The sequence below is a fragment of the Phacochoerus africanus genome, chromosome 8, assembly GCF_016906955.1.
Source record: "Phacochoerus africanus isolate WHEZ1 chromosome 8, ROS_Pafr_v1, whole genome shotgun sequence".
Classification (NCBI taxonomy): Eukaryota; Metazoa; Chordata; class Mammalia; order Artiodactyla; family Suidae; genus Phacochoerus; species Phacochoerus africanus.
Window position 1 is genome coordinate 81,510,506 of NC_062551.1, and position 17,481 is coordinate 81,527,986.

Here is a 17,481-nt window from a genome sequence, read left to right on the forward strand (position 1 = left end):
TCCTACAACAAACCCTCGCTGCCTTGGCCCAGCTTCTCTCTGCCTCGCCCAGCCGGCACCATCCTCACTGGCCCGTTCCTGTTCCTCAGACAGAATTGTGACCACTGCTGTCTCCCCACGGCCTTGGTCACCCTGCCTGGGATGGGGGCCTCGGCACTCACCTGGCTGGTACCTTCCCGCCAATCCCACCCCCTCCCCTCCAAGGCCCTCTGGAGGCCTTGCCTGACTCCCCACCCATAGCACCTTCCCCCACCCCAGTTACACCTGGGCCCTTTATCCCACTTGCTGGTCTTCCCAGCCTTTATCATGATCGGAAACTATGCTCTTTATTTATTTTCAGCCTCGCCTATTAATAGGCTTCCCCAACCAGAATGGCTAGCTGCTTACAAGAGGGGCCCTGTCACATCCACAGCTGCATCCTCAGGGCCCAATTCAGTACCTGTCACACAGCGGGCATCCAGTAAGCACTGGGCGAAGATGGGGATCCAGCTGTAAAGAGCTGCCATCCTGAAAATGCAGCTTAGATGTCACGTGCCCCCATCCTGCCCCCCAATTTCCCTCCTCCGAGCCCCTGAGGGAGCTGTGTCTCTCTCCCTTAGCTGAGGGACGTGGCCCTTTGACTTCTTTATGGAACACGGCCCATTTCCCCAGACCCCCACGGTGAGCTGCTGGAGGGCAGGGCCTAGGACACACTCCTTCCTCCCCATCCCCACTTTCCCTCCTATCTTTCCTTCCTTCCTTCCTTTTTTTTTTTCTTTCTTTCTTTCCTTCTCTCTCTCTCTCTTTCTTTCTTTCCTTCTCTCTCTCTCTATCTCTCCTTCCTTCTTTCCTTTTTTTTTCCTTTCTTTCCATTTTTAGGGTCGCACATGGAAGTTCCCAGGCTAAGGGTTGAATTGGAGCTACAGCTTCCGACCTACGCCGCAGACACAGCAACGTGGGATCCCAGCCATGTCTGCAACCAGATCCTTAACCCATTAAGCGAGACCAGGCATTGAACTCTTGTCCTCATGGATACTAGTCGGGTTCGTTACCCGCTAAGCCACAAGGGGAACTCAGAGGACAGGCTTATTTCTCTATCCCCCACAGATCCCGGCCCGAAGAAAATTCTGAATACATACAGATGGAGACAGTTGGTGCCTAGGGAGGAGTAGGAAGGGCCCAGCCATTTGCTGATTATATCAGGAGCTTGGCAGACAAACTTCATCTCCCCTGCTGTAGCAGATTAAAGATGACTCCTTCCCTTGACATAGGTGGGCCTATGCCTGCTTTGACCAGCAGAATACAGCAGAAGCAGTGCCCTTCTAGGACCTTGTTCAGGCCTTGAGAAATTGCAGCTTCTATTTGCCATCACGTGGAGTTTTGCGCTGCCTGTGGACAGGTCTTCCTACTCTGGCTAGTGAAATCATGTGCAGAGGCCCCATGACTGTATGGATAGGGACAGGGCCCAGCTGAGCCCAACCTTATAGCAGTTCTCACCAAGCTTCCAGGAATGTGGGTGAAGCTGATGACCCCTTCAGATGAGCCCAGCTGCCAGCTGAATCAAGCAGCCTCAGTAATGCCACGTGAAGCCAAATTATTGCCCCGGCAACCCCTGCCTGAATTCCTAACCCACGAAATCATGAGATGTGATAAAATGCTTGGTTTAAACCACTTGCTTTGTAATAGGTTATGGGGACACATGTCAGCTCTATTGGAGGTGGTTGCCTGGATGGTGCCATGAGCCAGTCTGAAGTTGTGACTGGGCTGGGTGGGGAAGGGGGTCTGTGATCTATTAGTAATGTCTGCCATGGGTACAGCTGGGGGAAAAAGTAGGACTTAACTGTGTTGCACGTTTCATGTTCCTGGCAAAGGCATGTTGAATATAATAGGGCAGGATTTCATGGAATTCTCGCAAGGAGGGCTTATCATAGTCACTTTATAAATAAGGAAATTGAGGAACAGAAAAGTTGTATCACTTGCCTATTAGTTTACTCAGCTAGCAGGGGGCAGAGTAGATTATGGGGCTCCTTAAACGAGGCAGGAACATAGGCATTTCCCCAGAGGCAAAGCTTTCCTCTAGCACAGATTTTCAAACCTCCCCTCCAATCTGATTGATGGCTGACCCCTCACCCTACCTTCTGTTTGCTAAACCTCAGTCATCCCAGGCCTGGCTCTAATTTGGGGCCGGGGACAGCTGGCACCAGGCCAGCGTCACCAGGGCCCCAGAACTGCTGGGTTTCCCCTCTGTCATGGGAGGCTGGCGTTTAGGTATCTCTCAAGGGTGGAACCATCTAAGTTTGTTAAGAGCTTAAGGAAATACCCGTTTCACAGCTCCCGGAGCCAGGCAAAGCCAAGCACTCCATTCGAGGTTCTTAGAGAGCAGTTTCGCAAAGCTTTCTTGGGGGAGTCGGGAGCCCAGGGTGGGGGGAGGGTGGGGGAGGGGCTGAGAGCTCAGACCCAGCTCCACCCCTTCCTGGAGGTGCGATCCCCAACCAGAGCCTTCACCTTTCTGACTTTCAGTTTTTTCATCTGTCAAGTGGGGATTATTAGACCTAACCTGCATAGCAATTTTGAAGAAAAAAGGACTGAGGGTAAGTAAATTCCTAGAGCAATGCTTGGCACACATGGGGGCTTATTGAATATTTCTTGATGAATGAGTGAATGCATGATGAACAGCTGGATACTCAGTTCCAGAGCCCACGCTGGCCGGCTGGCTCCCTGTACCCACTGTGCCTGGCACAGCATAGGCACCTAGGATGTATTTGCCAAAATAACTCTTCTAAGTCCAACCTAAGGAAGTCAGTTCCAGGCACAATTTTTTGGAAAATCATACAATACAGTACATTCCAAAGCAGACGGAGCTCATTCAGGTGATGATAATAGCTAGGATTTTCAGACTCTGTATCAGGCAGCCTCATCTGTGAACCAGGAAACAAGGGGAAAAAGACCTCTGAACACACAAAACAGACAGTATAGAGTTCCCGCACTAATTCTTCTGACTTTTCTCCTAAAAGTAGTCTCGGGTCCTCATTTTGAACCTAGTTACTCTTGGTTTACAGACAAATCCAACGAGCATCACCTGGTAGTTTTGAGCCTACCTTTGTCAGCCGAGAAGAAGCAGGCCAGAGAGGAAGAAGCCCTCAGACGAAAATGATTCCAATGGAAATTGAGCTTCACATCCATAAAATAGAGGTGGTATCAAAATTTAATAAAACCCCAGGATAATGCAAATTCTGGTAAACTGCAGCTGGTAATTGACTCCTGGTCCCCTGGAAGTTAAGACCAGCCAGCTATGCAGGCTACTCTTTGCAATACACAATCTTGCTTTTTTCATTTATTTTTTATTTATTTATTTTTTTTGGTTTTGGGGAGCATAGCTAAGGCATATGTAAGTTCCCAGGCTAGGGGTCATATCAGAGCCACAGCCACATGGGGTCCCAAGCCACATCTGCGATCGATACCACAGCTCATGGCAATGCTGGATCCTTAACCCACTGAGCGAGGCCGGGGAAAGAACCCGCATCCTCATGGATGTTAGTTACTACTGGGCCACAATGGGAACCCCCACCATCTCGCACCTTAGATGATTGAAGTCTTTGGGTCCCACTTCCCATGTTCTGGTGGGTTTTACTGTGACAACAGCTCTCACTTACTGAGGACCTCGTGTGTGCTAGTGTTTTATATGTACTTGCTTATTTAATCCCCACAACTAGCCCATGAGACAGGTATGATGGTCCCCTTATTATAGAGCCAGGTTTCTCCACCGTGGCACCATTGCTATTTGGGTAATTCCTTGTGGGGGGCTGCCATCTTTTGCAGCATCCCTGGCCTCTAGCCACTAGATACCAGGGGTAGCTCCCCACCCCTGAGCTGTGACAACCGAAACTGTCTCCAGACGTTTCCAAATGCCCCTGGAGCAGAATCGCCCCCATTGAGAATGTCTGTTAGAGATTCAGGAACTGAGACTCACAGAGAGTGGGGGCTGTCCAAGGTCATACAAGTCCGTGGGGCACCCTGAGCTCTGAGCCCTTTAAAATTATGCCAAGTTACATTACAAAGACTGTTGTGAGGCTCAAATGAGATCATATGCTGGAATAAAGTTCACAAATAGCTATTCTTAAGTCATCAGTGACTGACCTGGATCCTAGGGGATGAACTTGAACTTGGGGATGAATTCCCCTGAGCTGCCTCCTGGGCCTCCCTGGTCCTCTCCTCTTCTGCCCTGATGGCGTCTGCATCACACTGGGCCTGGGATCTGGACTTGGAGGAGTCTGGGTGGAGGGTCCCTTGGGTGGTGGAGGGAGGGCTGCTTGCACACAGAAGTAGACAGGGAGCTGGCTGTTGCTGAGGCTGCTGAACCCGAAGCTGAGAGTGCATGGCCTGTGACACAGAGAACTTGCCTGTGCTTATCTCCCTTGCATCTCCCTGGCCTTAGGAGTGGCGTTTGAGGGGTCTCAGCTGTGCTGTGGGGAATGAAGGCCGGAACGCTAAGGCCATGCTTTAAGCAGACCATCCCAGGGAGCACCGGGCTTCCTGCCCAAGACAGCAGGGGTCTGTGAGAGGGTGACTCTAGAACCATAGGACTTGGTCTGTGGCCAACCTTGGGGGCTGTGGGCTTTAGCTGGTAGATTAAATACCACCCTCCTCAAGACTAGGGACTTGTTCAGGTCTTGAGCGGGATCCGGGAGGGATCTGGGAAGCATCTGAATACGGTGTCACCCATATGGCTCCATACACACCTCACAGCCCTGGGTGAACACTGTTTTAGTTTATTTTATTATTTTATTATTTTTAAGGGCCGCACCCTGGAGGTTCCCAGGCTAGGGGTTGAATCAGAGCTGCAGCTGCCTGCCTTCACCACAGGCACAGCAATGTGGGCTCCAAGCTCCATCTGTGACCTTTACCATCTGAAACTCAGTTTTCTCATCCATAAGAAGAAAGAAATAATTACGCCAGTTTTTTTTTTCTTTTTTTTTTTTTTGTCTTTTGAGGGCTGTAGCTGTGGCATGTGGAAGTTTCCAGTCGAGGGGTCAAATTGAAGCCTCGCTGCTGGCCTACACCACAGCCAGAGCAACGCCAGATCCAAGCCACATCTGAAACTTACACCACAGCTCATGGCAATGCCGGATCCTTCACCAACTGAGCAAGACCTGGGATCAAACCCGAGTCCCCATGGATCCCAGTTGGGTTTGTTACCACTGAGCCACAATGGGAACTCTCAGTTATACCAGTCTTAATGCAGGAAACAGAAGCCATTCAAGGTATGTTAAAGAAGAGAGATTTAACCCAGGGAACTAGAGGTTTACAGAATTCCTGGAAGGGTTGAAGGAGAAGATTCTAGGCTGGGCCTATGGGAACTGTGTCCAGAACTGACCCACCAGGGGAGCGATAGACTCTGAGACCATGTTCAAAAGTCACACCCCTAACTGCCAATCATGGAACAGAAAGGTAGATTTTGAAGCCACCATTGCAATTTCCTCCCAGCACCTCAGCTTAAGGGGCACAGGAATCTGCTCCAGGAAAGCCTCATATTTCCCAAACTTAGCTGGCCAGCAAGGAGAGGAAAAGGGCACCCTGACTCTCTTCCACTTACAAACATCTCACTAGAGCAACTAGTTGGGAGAATCCAATTCATAGCCAGAACCCTAGGTGCAAGGGAGTCTGGGAAATGTAGTTTTTAACTTCCTAACCTTTTCATAAAAGGTGAGATAGGCTGAGTCCTCTGAGAAGCAGAGGCCAAGACAGAATTAAACATGCAAGGATTTTATTAGGGGAAATGCCTGGGTAGAGAAAACAGGTAAAGGACCAGGTGAGGCCAGGAGAGCTGTCAGATTACAAAGCAAATTGATTCCAAGAGAAGGGGAGGTGGAGAGCAGGTGGGCAGAAGCATCTAAGGACGTTTTAGCAAAGCAATCTGCGAATCCTTGAGCCAACATGGGTCCACAAAGTAGTCTGTGTCTCCAGGGAAGGAGTTAGTCTTAGAATCCCCATGACAGTCAGTCATTAATGGAATCATCCATGGGAATGGTTTCAAAGCACCACCGCCGGGGCCCTTAGGCCATTATTCTCCTTGTAGTAGGATGTTTCTGAGTCACGTTCTCATGGTTGCCTTAGGAAGCTGGAATGGACGTCAAGCAGGTCCATCCACAGAGCCGACCCCGCTAACAATACCCACTTCCTAGGGTAATGTGGGGGTTAAATGAGATAATAGAAGTAAAGCACTTAGAATAGTATGTGCCACAGAGTAAGCGCCCAACAAATGTTAGGAGCATATTTGAGACTGAAAAATAAAGAGGCCCTTCCTGGCCCTCAAGGCCGTCTCCACCCTCCGTGGGAGACCATGCTGAGTGTCCTGGAAACAAATACTGAATGGATGATGTGTTGCAGGCATAGAGGGTATACATGGCTGTGTGTCTTTGACAATATGGAAGCCTATCACGATACAGGTTCTAGGCTCTGCCCTGGAAGTTCTGATTCAGCTGGTGGGAGGTGGGGCCTGAACATACACAGAGCTATCGTGAGGTCTGGGGTTCTGACCCACCAGGTTTGGGATCAGAGCTGTAGGTGTCAGAGGAAGGAGTGCTTCACAGGGTAGGGGGTGAGGAAGGGAAGGTAAGAGGGACTTTGAAGATGAGATGGAGACTGAATAGGGTCTTGAAGGATGAATAGGAGTTGAAAGTGAAGTTGCAGAGGAAATTCCAGGTGAAGAGGACAGTGCACATGAAGGCAGAGAAGCTTTAAGGAGCTTAGATTCTTGGGAACTCACAAGTAGATTTAAGGAGCTTAGATTCTGGGGAACCCACATGTTGTGAGCATGTCAAGGATTTTTTTTTTCTTTTCTTGAACATTTACTAGTGGCAAAGCTCATTGATAAAAGTTTAACAGGCTTTATGTCACTGAGTTCTCATAGCAATTCTATGAGGTCAGTGTTATCATCCCTCCCATTTTACGGATGAGGCGACTGAGGCTCAGAGAGGTTGAGTGACTTTCCCCAAGTCACACAGCTATTTTAGGATGAAGTCAAAGTTGGAATCCATTTGTGTACAATGCCTGTGCTGTTGATGTCCTTGGGAGAAGAGGCTGAAGGAGCAGGCTGGGATCTCTAAGGGACATGTGTGCATGTAGAGTGGCATCTAGGAACATGGGCTTTGGTGTCATCAGAAGGGTGTTCAAACCTGCCATTACTGGGTCTGTGGCTCTGGGCAAGTTAGCCTCTCCAAGCCTTGTTTTCTTCATCTGTAAAGGGAGGTAACAATGCCCACCGGAGGGCAGGTCATGAGATTAAATGAGTTATGATATGTAAAGCAGCGAGCACAGTCCCTGGTCCTTAATGAGCCCATGGTTTCTATTCTGTAGACAGGTTCATTTGCACCATATTTTAGATTCCACATATAAGTGGTATCATATGGTATTTGTCTGTGACTTACTCACAGACACAGAGAACAGACTTGTAGTTGCCAAGGGGGAGAGGGAGGGAGTGGGATGGACGGGGAGCTTGCGTTTAGTAGATGCAAACCATTACATTTGAATGGAGAAGCAATGAGGTCCTATTGTACAGCACAGGGAACTCTGTCCAATCACTTGTGATAGAATATGATGGAAGATAATACGAGAAAAAGGATGTGTATATATGTAGGACTGGGTCACTTTGCTGGACATCAGAAACTGACATAACATTGTAAATCAACTATAATAAAAACAGTTCTAAAAATAAACAGCTATTATTGTTATAACTCATTGTGTGGGGACTTCTGCTTATAGAGAATGGGGAGCCTAGAGGGCTTTAAGCTGGAAGATTGTATATATCTCTAGAAGGTCCATTAGGGAACAGAGCCCTAAATTAAAGGAAGGCCACTTGAATGGTGAGCTTGCAGGCACTAACTAGCAGTCCAGGAGGCTTTGGGAACAGAGACCATGGAAGCAGCTGGCTTTATGGGTATTCTGGATGTCTCCCCATGTTACCTATGGCCTGGCCCCTCAGAGAGCAACTTCTGTTCCTTTGGAAAAATCTCAGGAGGGGTTTCCTGGGCTGAGCCATCTCCTAGGGCTCGTTGCTATAACGTTGGGGCCCCAAGTTTATAAAGATTCAGTTTGCTAAATGTTAGGACAATTGCCAAAATGTGATCTATGCTTATTCCTGGGGTGGTGGAATAACTAGGGATTCCTTTTTTTTTCTTTTTCTTTTTTGTCTTTTTAGGGCCGCACCTGCGGCATATGGAGGTTCCTAGGCTAGGGGTCGAATCAGAGCTGTAGCCGCCTGCCTACACCACAGCCACAGCAGTGCAGGATCCAAGCCGTGTCTGGGACCTACACCACAGCTCATGGCAACGCCAGGTCCTTAACCCACTGAGTGAAGCCAGGGATCGAACCTGCATCCTCAGGGAGGCTAGTTGGGCTCGTTAACTGCGGAGACACGACAGGACCTCCAAGGGATTCCTTTTCACCTCCTTGTGTGTTTGCTGTTTTCTGCCCTGTGTGCTGATTTCTGGGTTTTTTCGAAATAGGAAAATAAATGTTATTTAAAAGGAAAAAAAAATAGCCCTCCCCTGGGGAAGCTGACTCACATGGCCTACAGCAACCCAGTGAGAAGGGCTGGGCTTCACCCCTGACTTCTCTGTGGCAACAGTTCTGTCAGAACCATCTCAATCTGGCAACACCTTTGTCTTTATCTGCAAGCCCATGATGGCTTCTGTGTTTTTGGGGCAATAGTTCTCAAGGAGTTCCCTGGTGGCTCAGAGTGTTAAGGATCTGGTGTTGTCACTGCCATGGTGTGGGTTCAGTCCCTGGCCTGGGAACTTCTGCATGCTGCGGGTATAGCCCCCCCCCCAAAAAAAAAAAATAGTTCTCAAATTTCTTCTTAGTCTTGGAAACTTTTTATTGAGGATTTTTGTGGGTTATATTTATTGCTGATTTTCATATTAGAAGTTGAACCTGAGATGTTTGAGTAATGTTCACTTACTAATTCATTCAAAGCAGGGGTCATCAAACAGGGGCAATTTTGTCTCCCAGGGAACAGCTGGCAAGGTCTAGAGATGTTTTTGCTTGTCATCCCCGGGGGCCGAGGGATGCTACTGGCATCCAATGGGTATAGGTCAGTGAAGCTGCCAACATCCTATGGTGTACAGGACAGTCCACACAACAGAGGATGACCTGGGCCCAAAATGTCAATGGTACCCAGGCTGAGAAACCCTAATTTAAAGTAAGGATAACAGGAGTTCTTATTATGGCTCAGTGTGTTACGAATCTGATGTAGTCTCCATGAGGATTCGGGTTCGATCCCTGGCCTGCCTTAGTGGGTTAAGGATCTGGAATTGCCAGGAGCTGCAGTGTATGTTGAGGATGTGGCTTGGATCCCACATTGCTGTGGCTGTGGTGGAGGCCAGCAGCTGAAGCTCCAATTTGACTCCTGGTTCAGAAACTTCCACGGGGCCCTAAAAAAGAAAAAGATAAGTAGGAATAACGAACTCACTGTGTGCTAATATAAAAACATATCTTTATAAAAGCAGCAAAATTTTCCAACCTGAAATACATTTCGTAAGAATCATGTTTGTTTTCTAATTCTTGGGCATCGGTTTCTATTTTGTAGATAGGTTCATTTGTATCGTTTTTAAAATTCTATACATAAATGATATCGTGATATTTTTCTTTGTCTGACTTTATTTAGTATGATAATCTCTAGGTCCATCCATGTTGCTGCAAATGGCCATATTTCATTCCTTTTTATGGTTGAGTAATATTGCCTTTTTTTTTTAGGGCTGCACTCAGGCTAGGGGTTGAATCGGAGCTGTTTAGCCGCTAGCCTACACCACAGCCACAGCAACGCAGGATCTGAGCCTTATCTGTGATCTACACCACAGCTCACGGCAACACTGGATCCTAAACCCACTGAGCGAAGCCAGAGATCGAACCTGGCTTGGATTCTAATCAGATACATTTCTGCTGAGCATGACGGGAACTCTGTAATATTCCATTTTATATTTGTACCACATCTTCTTTATCCATTCCTCTGTCAATAAACATTTGGTTTTATTCCATGTCTTGGCTATTGTAAATAGCACTGCAATGGACATTGGAGGGCATGTATCTTTTCAAATCATGGTTTTCTCTGGATATATGCCGAGCAGTGGGATTGCTGGATCGTATGGTAGTTCTATTAATGGTTACCAAAGGGGAATGGGGGGGTAGATGAAGAGTCTGGGATTAACACATACACACTAGCACAGAAAAAATAGATAATCAACAAGGATCCACCATATAGCACAGGGAATTCTACTCAATATTCTGTAATAACCTATATGGAAAAAGAATCTGAAAAAGAATGGATACATGTATATGTATAACTGAATCACTTTGCTGTGCACCTGAAACTAGCACAACATTGTAAATCACGTATACTCCAATATAAAATAAAAATTAAATTGAAAAAAATTTAAATTAAATCAATCAAACACTTAGTGAGAAGATTGGCACTGTTTTATTTATTTATTTAATTTATTTATTTATTTATTTTTGGTCTTTTTGCCTTTTCTAGGGCCAATCCCTCGGCATATGGAGGTTCCCAGGCTAGGGGTCGAATTGGAGCTGTAGCCACCGGCCTACGCCAGAGCCACAGCAACGTGGGATCCGAGCCGCGTCTGTGATCTACACCACAGCTCACGGCAACACCGGATCCTTAACCCACTGAGCAAGGCCAGGGATTGAACCCGCAACCTCATGGTTCCTAGTTGGATTTGTTAACCACTGAGCCACGACAGGAACTCCTTATTTTTATTTATATATTTTTTTGGTGGGGGGGGCCCACTGTTTTAGATTTCTGCAAACCTCTTCCACGTCTGGTTTAATAGAAAATCGCTGGATTCTTATATCCACGACTGCCTTCAATCTGTGGTAATATCACCTGTCATGCATGCAGCTTCTGGGAAACTCCAGAGAATGAGTTTTGTCAGAGAATGAGAGTGAAAAAGACAAACAATGCCTCAAGACCACTGCGAAAATAGTTTAGACCTTGTGGACCCCTTCGAAGTGGGGAGTCCACCAACTCCTTTTGAGAACTGCTGCCTTGCAAGATTCTCCCAGGCTATTTCCAGAAACAACCCCTAGGATGTGGGTGTGAACACATCTGGCCCATTGTCCCAGCAGGAGGGCAGTGGGGGAAGGGATTGATGAAAAGCCAAATGTGACTGGCCGCCCCCAGCCCAGCCATCAGCTGCTAGACAGTGGTGGTAATTTCTAATGACAGATCTCAGGTTTCACCCTGGTGAGAAAACAACAGGCCAGACAAGTGGGGATAAAAGAAAAGAGGAGAAAGGGTGGGGGAGGTGGGCTTCTCTGGCTGTTCTGAGGGGCAGGAGGGGTGCTCTGGGCGGCTTTGGGGTCGCCTCCAGGTGTGCATGTGTGCCAAGGGCCCACGCCTCAGCCTGGCCGGGAGCCTGGCCCTGGGAGCAGCCATCAGGGTGGCCCGCCTTGCCTCTGAGTCACCCACCTGAGTTTCACAGCATGTGTGAGAGGCACATCTCTGGCAAGGAGAGAGGGAGCCCCAGGCTTTGAGGCCCAGGAGGGGTGCGCCAGGCTGAGGCGAGCCTCACCCCTCACCTCAAAGCAGCCACGAATCCAGGTCAGGAAGCCTGGCTCCCGGGTTCCCCTCTAGGCCGCGCCCTTCCTTGTCCTCATGCCCCTGAGGGGGTGGAGGGTTTCAGCTGCCAGTCTCGGGGGCGGGTGGGGTGCTCAGGAAACAGAAGCATGGAGGCATTTGGGCAGTGGTGTCTGTGTGCAGTAAGCTCTGAGCTAATTCCTTCCAGAGCCTGTGCATTTAACCCTCCCAATAACCTGCGCTGTGGGAAGTATTTTTATTCCTCGTTTATCCGTAAGGATAGCCAAGCCCAAGGAAGAAATCGCATGTCCACCTTCAGTGGAAATCGCATGTTCAGTCACCTTCAGTGACTGAACTGTCACTGGATTCGGTTTGTCTGGGTCCATGGCCCAGACTCGTAACCTCTCCCCTATAAATTGTTGTGCTGAGTCAGGCATCTACGAAGCAGCAGATTACCGAGGGCGGGCTCTGAGCCCCAGACACTGACAATCAAACACCCCTCCTGCCCTCCCAGCTCCTGGTCTGCTGGGTGAGGAGGTGCGGGGCGGGTGGAGGGTTGAGCAGGCAAACATGGGGTGGCAACTGGTTGTGCCAAGTGCTGTGATGGGGCGACCAGGGGGTGAGGGAGCTGGAGGAGGCCCCAACTCAGACTGGGGAAAGGGTGGGTAAGGATGGCTTCCTGGAGGAGGTGGTATGTGAGCCAGAGACAAGTTGGGGACCCCCAAGCAAGGAGGAGGAGAAGCATCCCATGGAGGAATAGCATCTTTGGGGCACACAGCCAGTGACCCTGCTTCCCCTTTATCCTGAAACACTGCTTCCTGGCCCAGGAGGGGCTTCAGGATGTCTACCACAAGCCCTGTTCCCCGTTGCCACATTTACATTCTATCTCTGGGGTGAGAATCAGATGGGGTGCTAGCTGGGAGAGTAATAGCAGCCGCTTCCTCTTTATCCAAGTTGGAGCCAGCAAGGTGATGAGGTGATGGATGGGGTCTTGGGGTGGCTTCCAGAACCCAGGGGGTGGGAGGTCAAGCCACTCTTATTTTATTTATTTATTTATTTATTTTGTCTTTTTTGCCTTTTTCTAGGGCCGTTCCTGCGGCATATAGAGGTTCCCAGGCTAGGGGTCGAATTGGAGCTGTAGCCACCGGTCTACGCCACAGCCATGGCAACGTGGGATCCGAGCTGCATCTGCAAGCTACACCACAGCTCACAGCAATGCCGGATCCTTAACCCACTGAGCAAGGCCAGGGATCGAACTCGCAACCTCATGGTTCCTAGTTGGATTCGTTAACCACTGAGCCATGCCGGGAACTCCAAGCCACTTTTAGAAATAGATTTTTGTGGAGTTCCCATTGTAGCACAGTGGGTTAAGAATGAAGCTAGTATCCACGGGGTTGTGAGCTTGATCCCTGGCCCCACTCAGTGGGTTAAGGATCCAGCCTTGCCGTGAGCTGTGGTGTATATAGGTTGCAGATGTGGCTCGGATCTGGCGTTGCCGTGACTAGCAGCTGTAGCTCCAATTCAACCCCTAGCCTGGAAACTTCCATATGCTGCAGGTGCTCCCCTAAAAAGAAAGAAAGTAAGAAAGAAAGAAAGAAAGAAAGAAAGAAAGAAAGAAAGAAAGAAAGAAAGAAAGAAAGAAAGAAAGAAAGAAAGGAAGGAAGGAAGGAAGAAAGAAAGAAAGGATTAGATTTTGTACATTAAGCTTCTTCTCATGCAGGGCACAGACATAGGCGCTAGATATAAACTATCTCACCAGAATTTTACAACTATTTGAGATTCAGGATGAATTTGTTTTAGGTGAGAATCTTTTCACTGAAGAGTTTACATACTTCCAGACTTACGTGGTACAAGATCCATCCTGACAGAGGCGTCTCATGTTTTTGCTTATCATCCAAAGTGTATAATGGTGAGGCTGAAGTATGAAGAGGTTACAATTTGCTTGCGCAGCCTGCTGTGACATCATGTGGGTTTTGGTAAGTTCCTCATTCAAGAAGGGGGAATGTATATTCTTTCACGTGTTTTGTGATATTTTCTTTTTCTTTTTTTCTTTTTTAGGGCCGCACCCACAGCATCTGGAGGTTCCCAGGCCAAGGGTCGAATCAGAGTTGTAGCCGCTGCCGGCCTACACCACAGCCACAGCAACTCGGGATCTGAGCTGCATCTTCGACCTACACCACAGCTCACGGCAATGCCAGAACCTTAACCCACTAAGCGAGGCCAGGGATCCAATCCGAAACCTCCTGGTTACCAGTTGGGTTCGTTAACCACTGAGCCACGACGAGAATTCTGTGTGATGTTTTCTTAATGTCCATCTATCCTGCAGCCTCCTTCTTGGTACCTCCTTCTTAACACCATTTTGCACATGAGGAAACTGAGGCTTTGAGAGGTTAAGGAAGCTGCCTGGGGTCAATAGCAGAGCTGAAATGGAAGCTCAGGCAGCCTGACTCCCCAGCTCCCAATCTTTGCCCTGTTTCTCTTGTGCTAGAAACACCCCTGAATCTGGGAAGGCCCCCTCCCTTCTGGCTTAACTCTTGGATCAATTTGCAAATCTTTCTTTCCTCCAAGAGGAAGCAGCAGTGGGAGAGGAAATCAAGTGTCCAGAGTGTGTGTTTTCAGTTTCTCCCAAGTGACTCAGGGGCCGGGCCTCCAAAGAAAGTCAGCCCTCCCCAGCCCAGCGTGCCTGGGCAAGTCCCCTTGTCTTGGTCCCCCCCTTTCCCCAAACAAGGCGATGAGTGTGGGGCCACTTGTGGTGAGAGGGGCTCTAGGGAGGGTGCCAGTTGTGGGGTAGAATAAATAGATCTTAAAACTGATCAACAGGAGTGAAGTCATTTCTTATTGCTTCAAAATAACTTCTTCCTGCTCCAAAATTAATAAAGAAAACTTAGAAATTCTGATAAGGGACTTCCTGTTGTGGTTCAGCAGGTAAGAAGGTAAGAACCCATCTAGCATCCATGAGGATGCAGGTTTGATCCCTGGCCTCGCTCAGTGGGTCTGGGATCTGACGTTGCCGTGAGCTGTGGTGTAGGTCGCAGGCTTGGCTCAGATCCTGTGTTGTTGTGGCTCTGACGTAGACAGTTGCAGCTCTGGTCTGACCCCTAGCCTGGGAACTTCCATATGTACGGCCCTAAAAAGGCAAAAAAAAAGAAAAAGAAAAGAAATTCCTGACAAACCCACAGAAGAAAGTATAAAAATCCACGCTCCCATCACTGACGCTGAAACACTCTAAGTGTTCTGGGTGTGGCACCTTCCAGTCTTTTGTCTATGCACCTTTCTGTATACATATTTATAGTTATAATAAAAATGTATTCATAACAATGTTTTATTGTCAAAATAATACTGTGTTAATATAGTGTTCACTGTAGAACATTTAGGGAGCAGAAATGAACAAAAGAAGAAAGCGAAAGATGTTAATCTCAGCCAGTATGACTTTCTAGGTTTTTCTCATTTTCTTGTGATTATGTTATAACGGATATATTAATAAACAGATTTTTACCATGTAGGCAGGCTTACTGAAATCATTTCTAAAAAGGAAACAATTTAAAGATAAAACAAATTTGAACAAGTTCCCTTGCAGTGCAGGGGGTTAAGGAGTTGGCATTGTCACTGCCGAGGCTTGGGTGGCTGCTGGGACGGGGAGTTTGACCCCAGCCTGGAAACTTCCACATGCCAAAAGTGTGGCCAAAAAGAAAGTTAATTAAACACCAAAAAACCCACCAAAAAGCCAAAGTTGTGGATTTTAACTTCTTTTCAGTCAGAGGACCTCTTGAGAATCTAAGAGCTATGGATACACAAAAATGCACATATATAAAGTCTTTCTAAAATTTCTGGAGGTCCGCAGACTCTCTGGAACCCCTGCAGAGGCAAGTGGGGCACCAGTCTGAAAATTCCCCAGTTCTTCATGAATTATTATTGAGTGAAGAAGGACTTTCGGTTCCCTTAGGCTGAGAGGAAAGTCACACCAAAAACATCGCTTCTGCTCTTACCTTCCTCTTTTTCACCTGAATATTTTTATAAGGCCATTTCCATTTCCTTGGCAGTTTAGGAGGGGGTTTCCATCAGTTTAGTACTTTATTTCTTGAAACAAACAAACAAACAAAATTTGTTCTTGTTTTGTTTGTAAATAAAGTTTTCAATTTTGGTATAATTTCAAACTCACAGACAAGCAGCAGCACAAACAGTACCATGAACTACAATATACTTTACTTTGTTTTGTTAATTGCAAATATATATACCTATATATGCATAAATACATAAACACATATGTAATATATGCCAGTCCTAACACATCAAAGGATGCCAAAATTTGTGAAGAAAAAGTTAATAAGCTTCCATTTCTCCTTCCAACACAGGGATATAAACCTTCTCTAAGCTCCTGTGAACATACAAACGTGTGTTTGTGTTTATATGAATATGTTCACTTTGCCTTAAAAAGAAACCCCTTAATTTATATATACATAGAATAGTCTCCATGTCTGAGATTTATGTTTTCCGTTAATGGATACAATTATCTGGGGCAGGTTTAATGACTTCCAACCATCAGCAGGGAAGATGTTCAGAGAAACATGAGGGAAAATGAAAATTTAAGCCGAGAATCAAGGAAATGATTGGCAACTTCCAAGGAGGAGCATGGATGGAGAACTCGTGGTGGCTCAGACCCCAACACTCCATGATTTGCCTTTTTTTTTTTTTTTTTTTTTTGGCTGTGCCTGTGGCCTTTGGATCCCAGGGATCAAACCACAGCAGTGACCCAAGCTGCTGCAGTAACAATGCTGGGTCCTTAACCCACTGGACCACAAGGGAACTCTTTGCTCCTTCCCATCTCTCTCTGGGTCCCTTCATGTTGACTGCATTCTTGTTTATAACTTCACACTTTTTCATCGTCTTGCTGGGCAGGACTGTCTTCAAGCCTTTCCCTATAGGGAGACATCTAGATTGTTTCTGATTTATCACAGTGGATGTGGCAGACAATGTTGCAATAATCAATTTGGTATGTCTTCAATTGGGCTGTGCCTAGACTGTAGAGTACCTTTGCACAAATTGGCAAATGCATGCCTCCACGTAGACGAGGGCCTGTGACAGGGCATTAAGCTTGGCACCCGGAGTATGGGCTGACATCAAGCCCCATGTGCCTCTCAGCCCTGTCTTTGTGCAGGCAAAAACCCACACATCTGGGGTTTTTGCGTGCTCACTTTCCACCTGTGCATCTTAGCTGGTGAGGTGTCTGTTCAGATCTGTTCTCTCATCTTACACACATTATCTTTTCCCCCAGTAGGATGGATTCCTAAAAGTTAGACTGCTAGGCCAAAGGGCATGTGTGTATTTTGAATTATGGGAGATTTGTGTGTGTGCCTGTGTGGGTGTGTTTACAAAACTGGTGTCCTATTATATTTGCTATCTTGCAGGGTGATTTTTAAGTACAGCATTTTTAGTCCTAACACATTTTGACTGTCTTTTCTGTCACTACTAATTCTATGTTTGTACCTTGATTTTTAAAAACAACTTCTGGTGTATAATTGCCATACAGTAAAACTATACCAATTTTTTTTCATTTTAAATTTTTTTTTTTTTTTTGGTCTTTTTGCTATGTCTTGGGCCGCTCCCGCGGCATATGGAGGTTCCCAGGCTAGGGGTCGAATCAGAGCTGTAGCCACCGGCCTATGCCAGAGCCACAGCAACGCAGGATCCGAGCCGTGTCTGCAACCTACACCACAGTTCGCGGCAATGCCGGATCGTTAACCCACTGAGCAAGGGCAGGGACCGAACCTGCAACCTCATGGTTCCTAGTCAGATTCGTTAACCAGTGCGCCACGACGGAACTCCTCATTTAAAATTTTTAAGTATGTATCTGAAAAGCTTTATTAGAAAATGCTTACCCTGAACTGGTGAAGCATAAAAGTATGGATATATAT

General features: G+C 47.2%; 1 long non-coding RNA gene across 1 annotated transcript; it reads left to right on the top strand.

Annotated features, from left to right (window-relative positions):
- Nucleotides 1–2,474: 2,474 nt before the first annotated feature.
- On the top strand, nt 2,475–9,758 carry LOC125134452 (uncharacterized). The gene is made up of 3 exons (XR_007136636.1): nt 2,475–2,570; nt 3,039–3,171; nt 9,733–9,758. It is a non-coding gene; the product is annotated as an uncharacterized LOC125134452 (long non-coding RNA).
- Nucleotides 9,759–17,481: the final 7,723 nt, after the last annotated feature.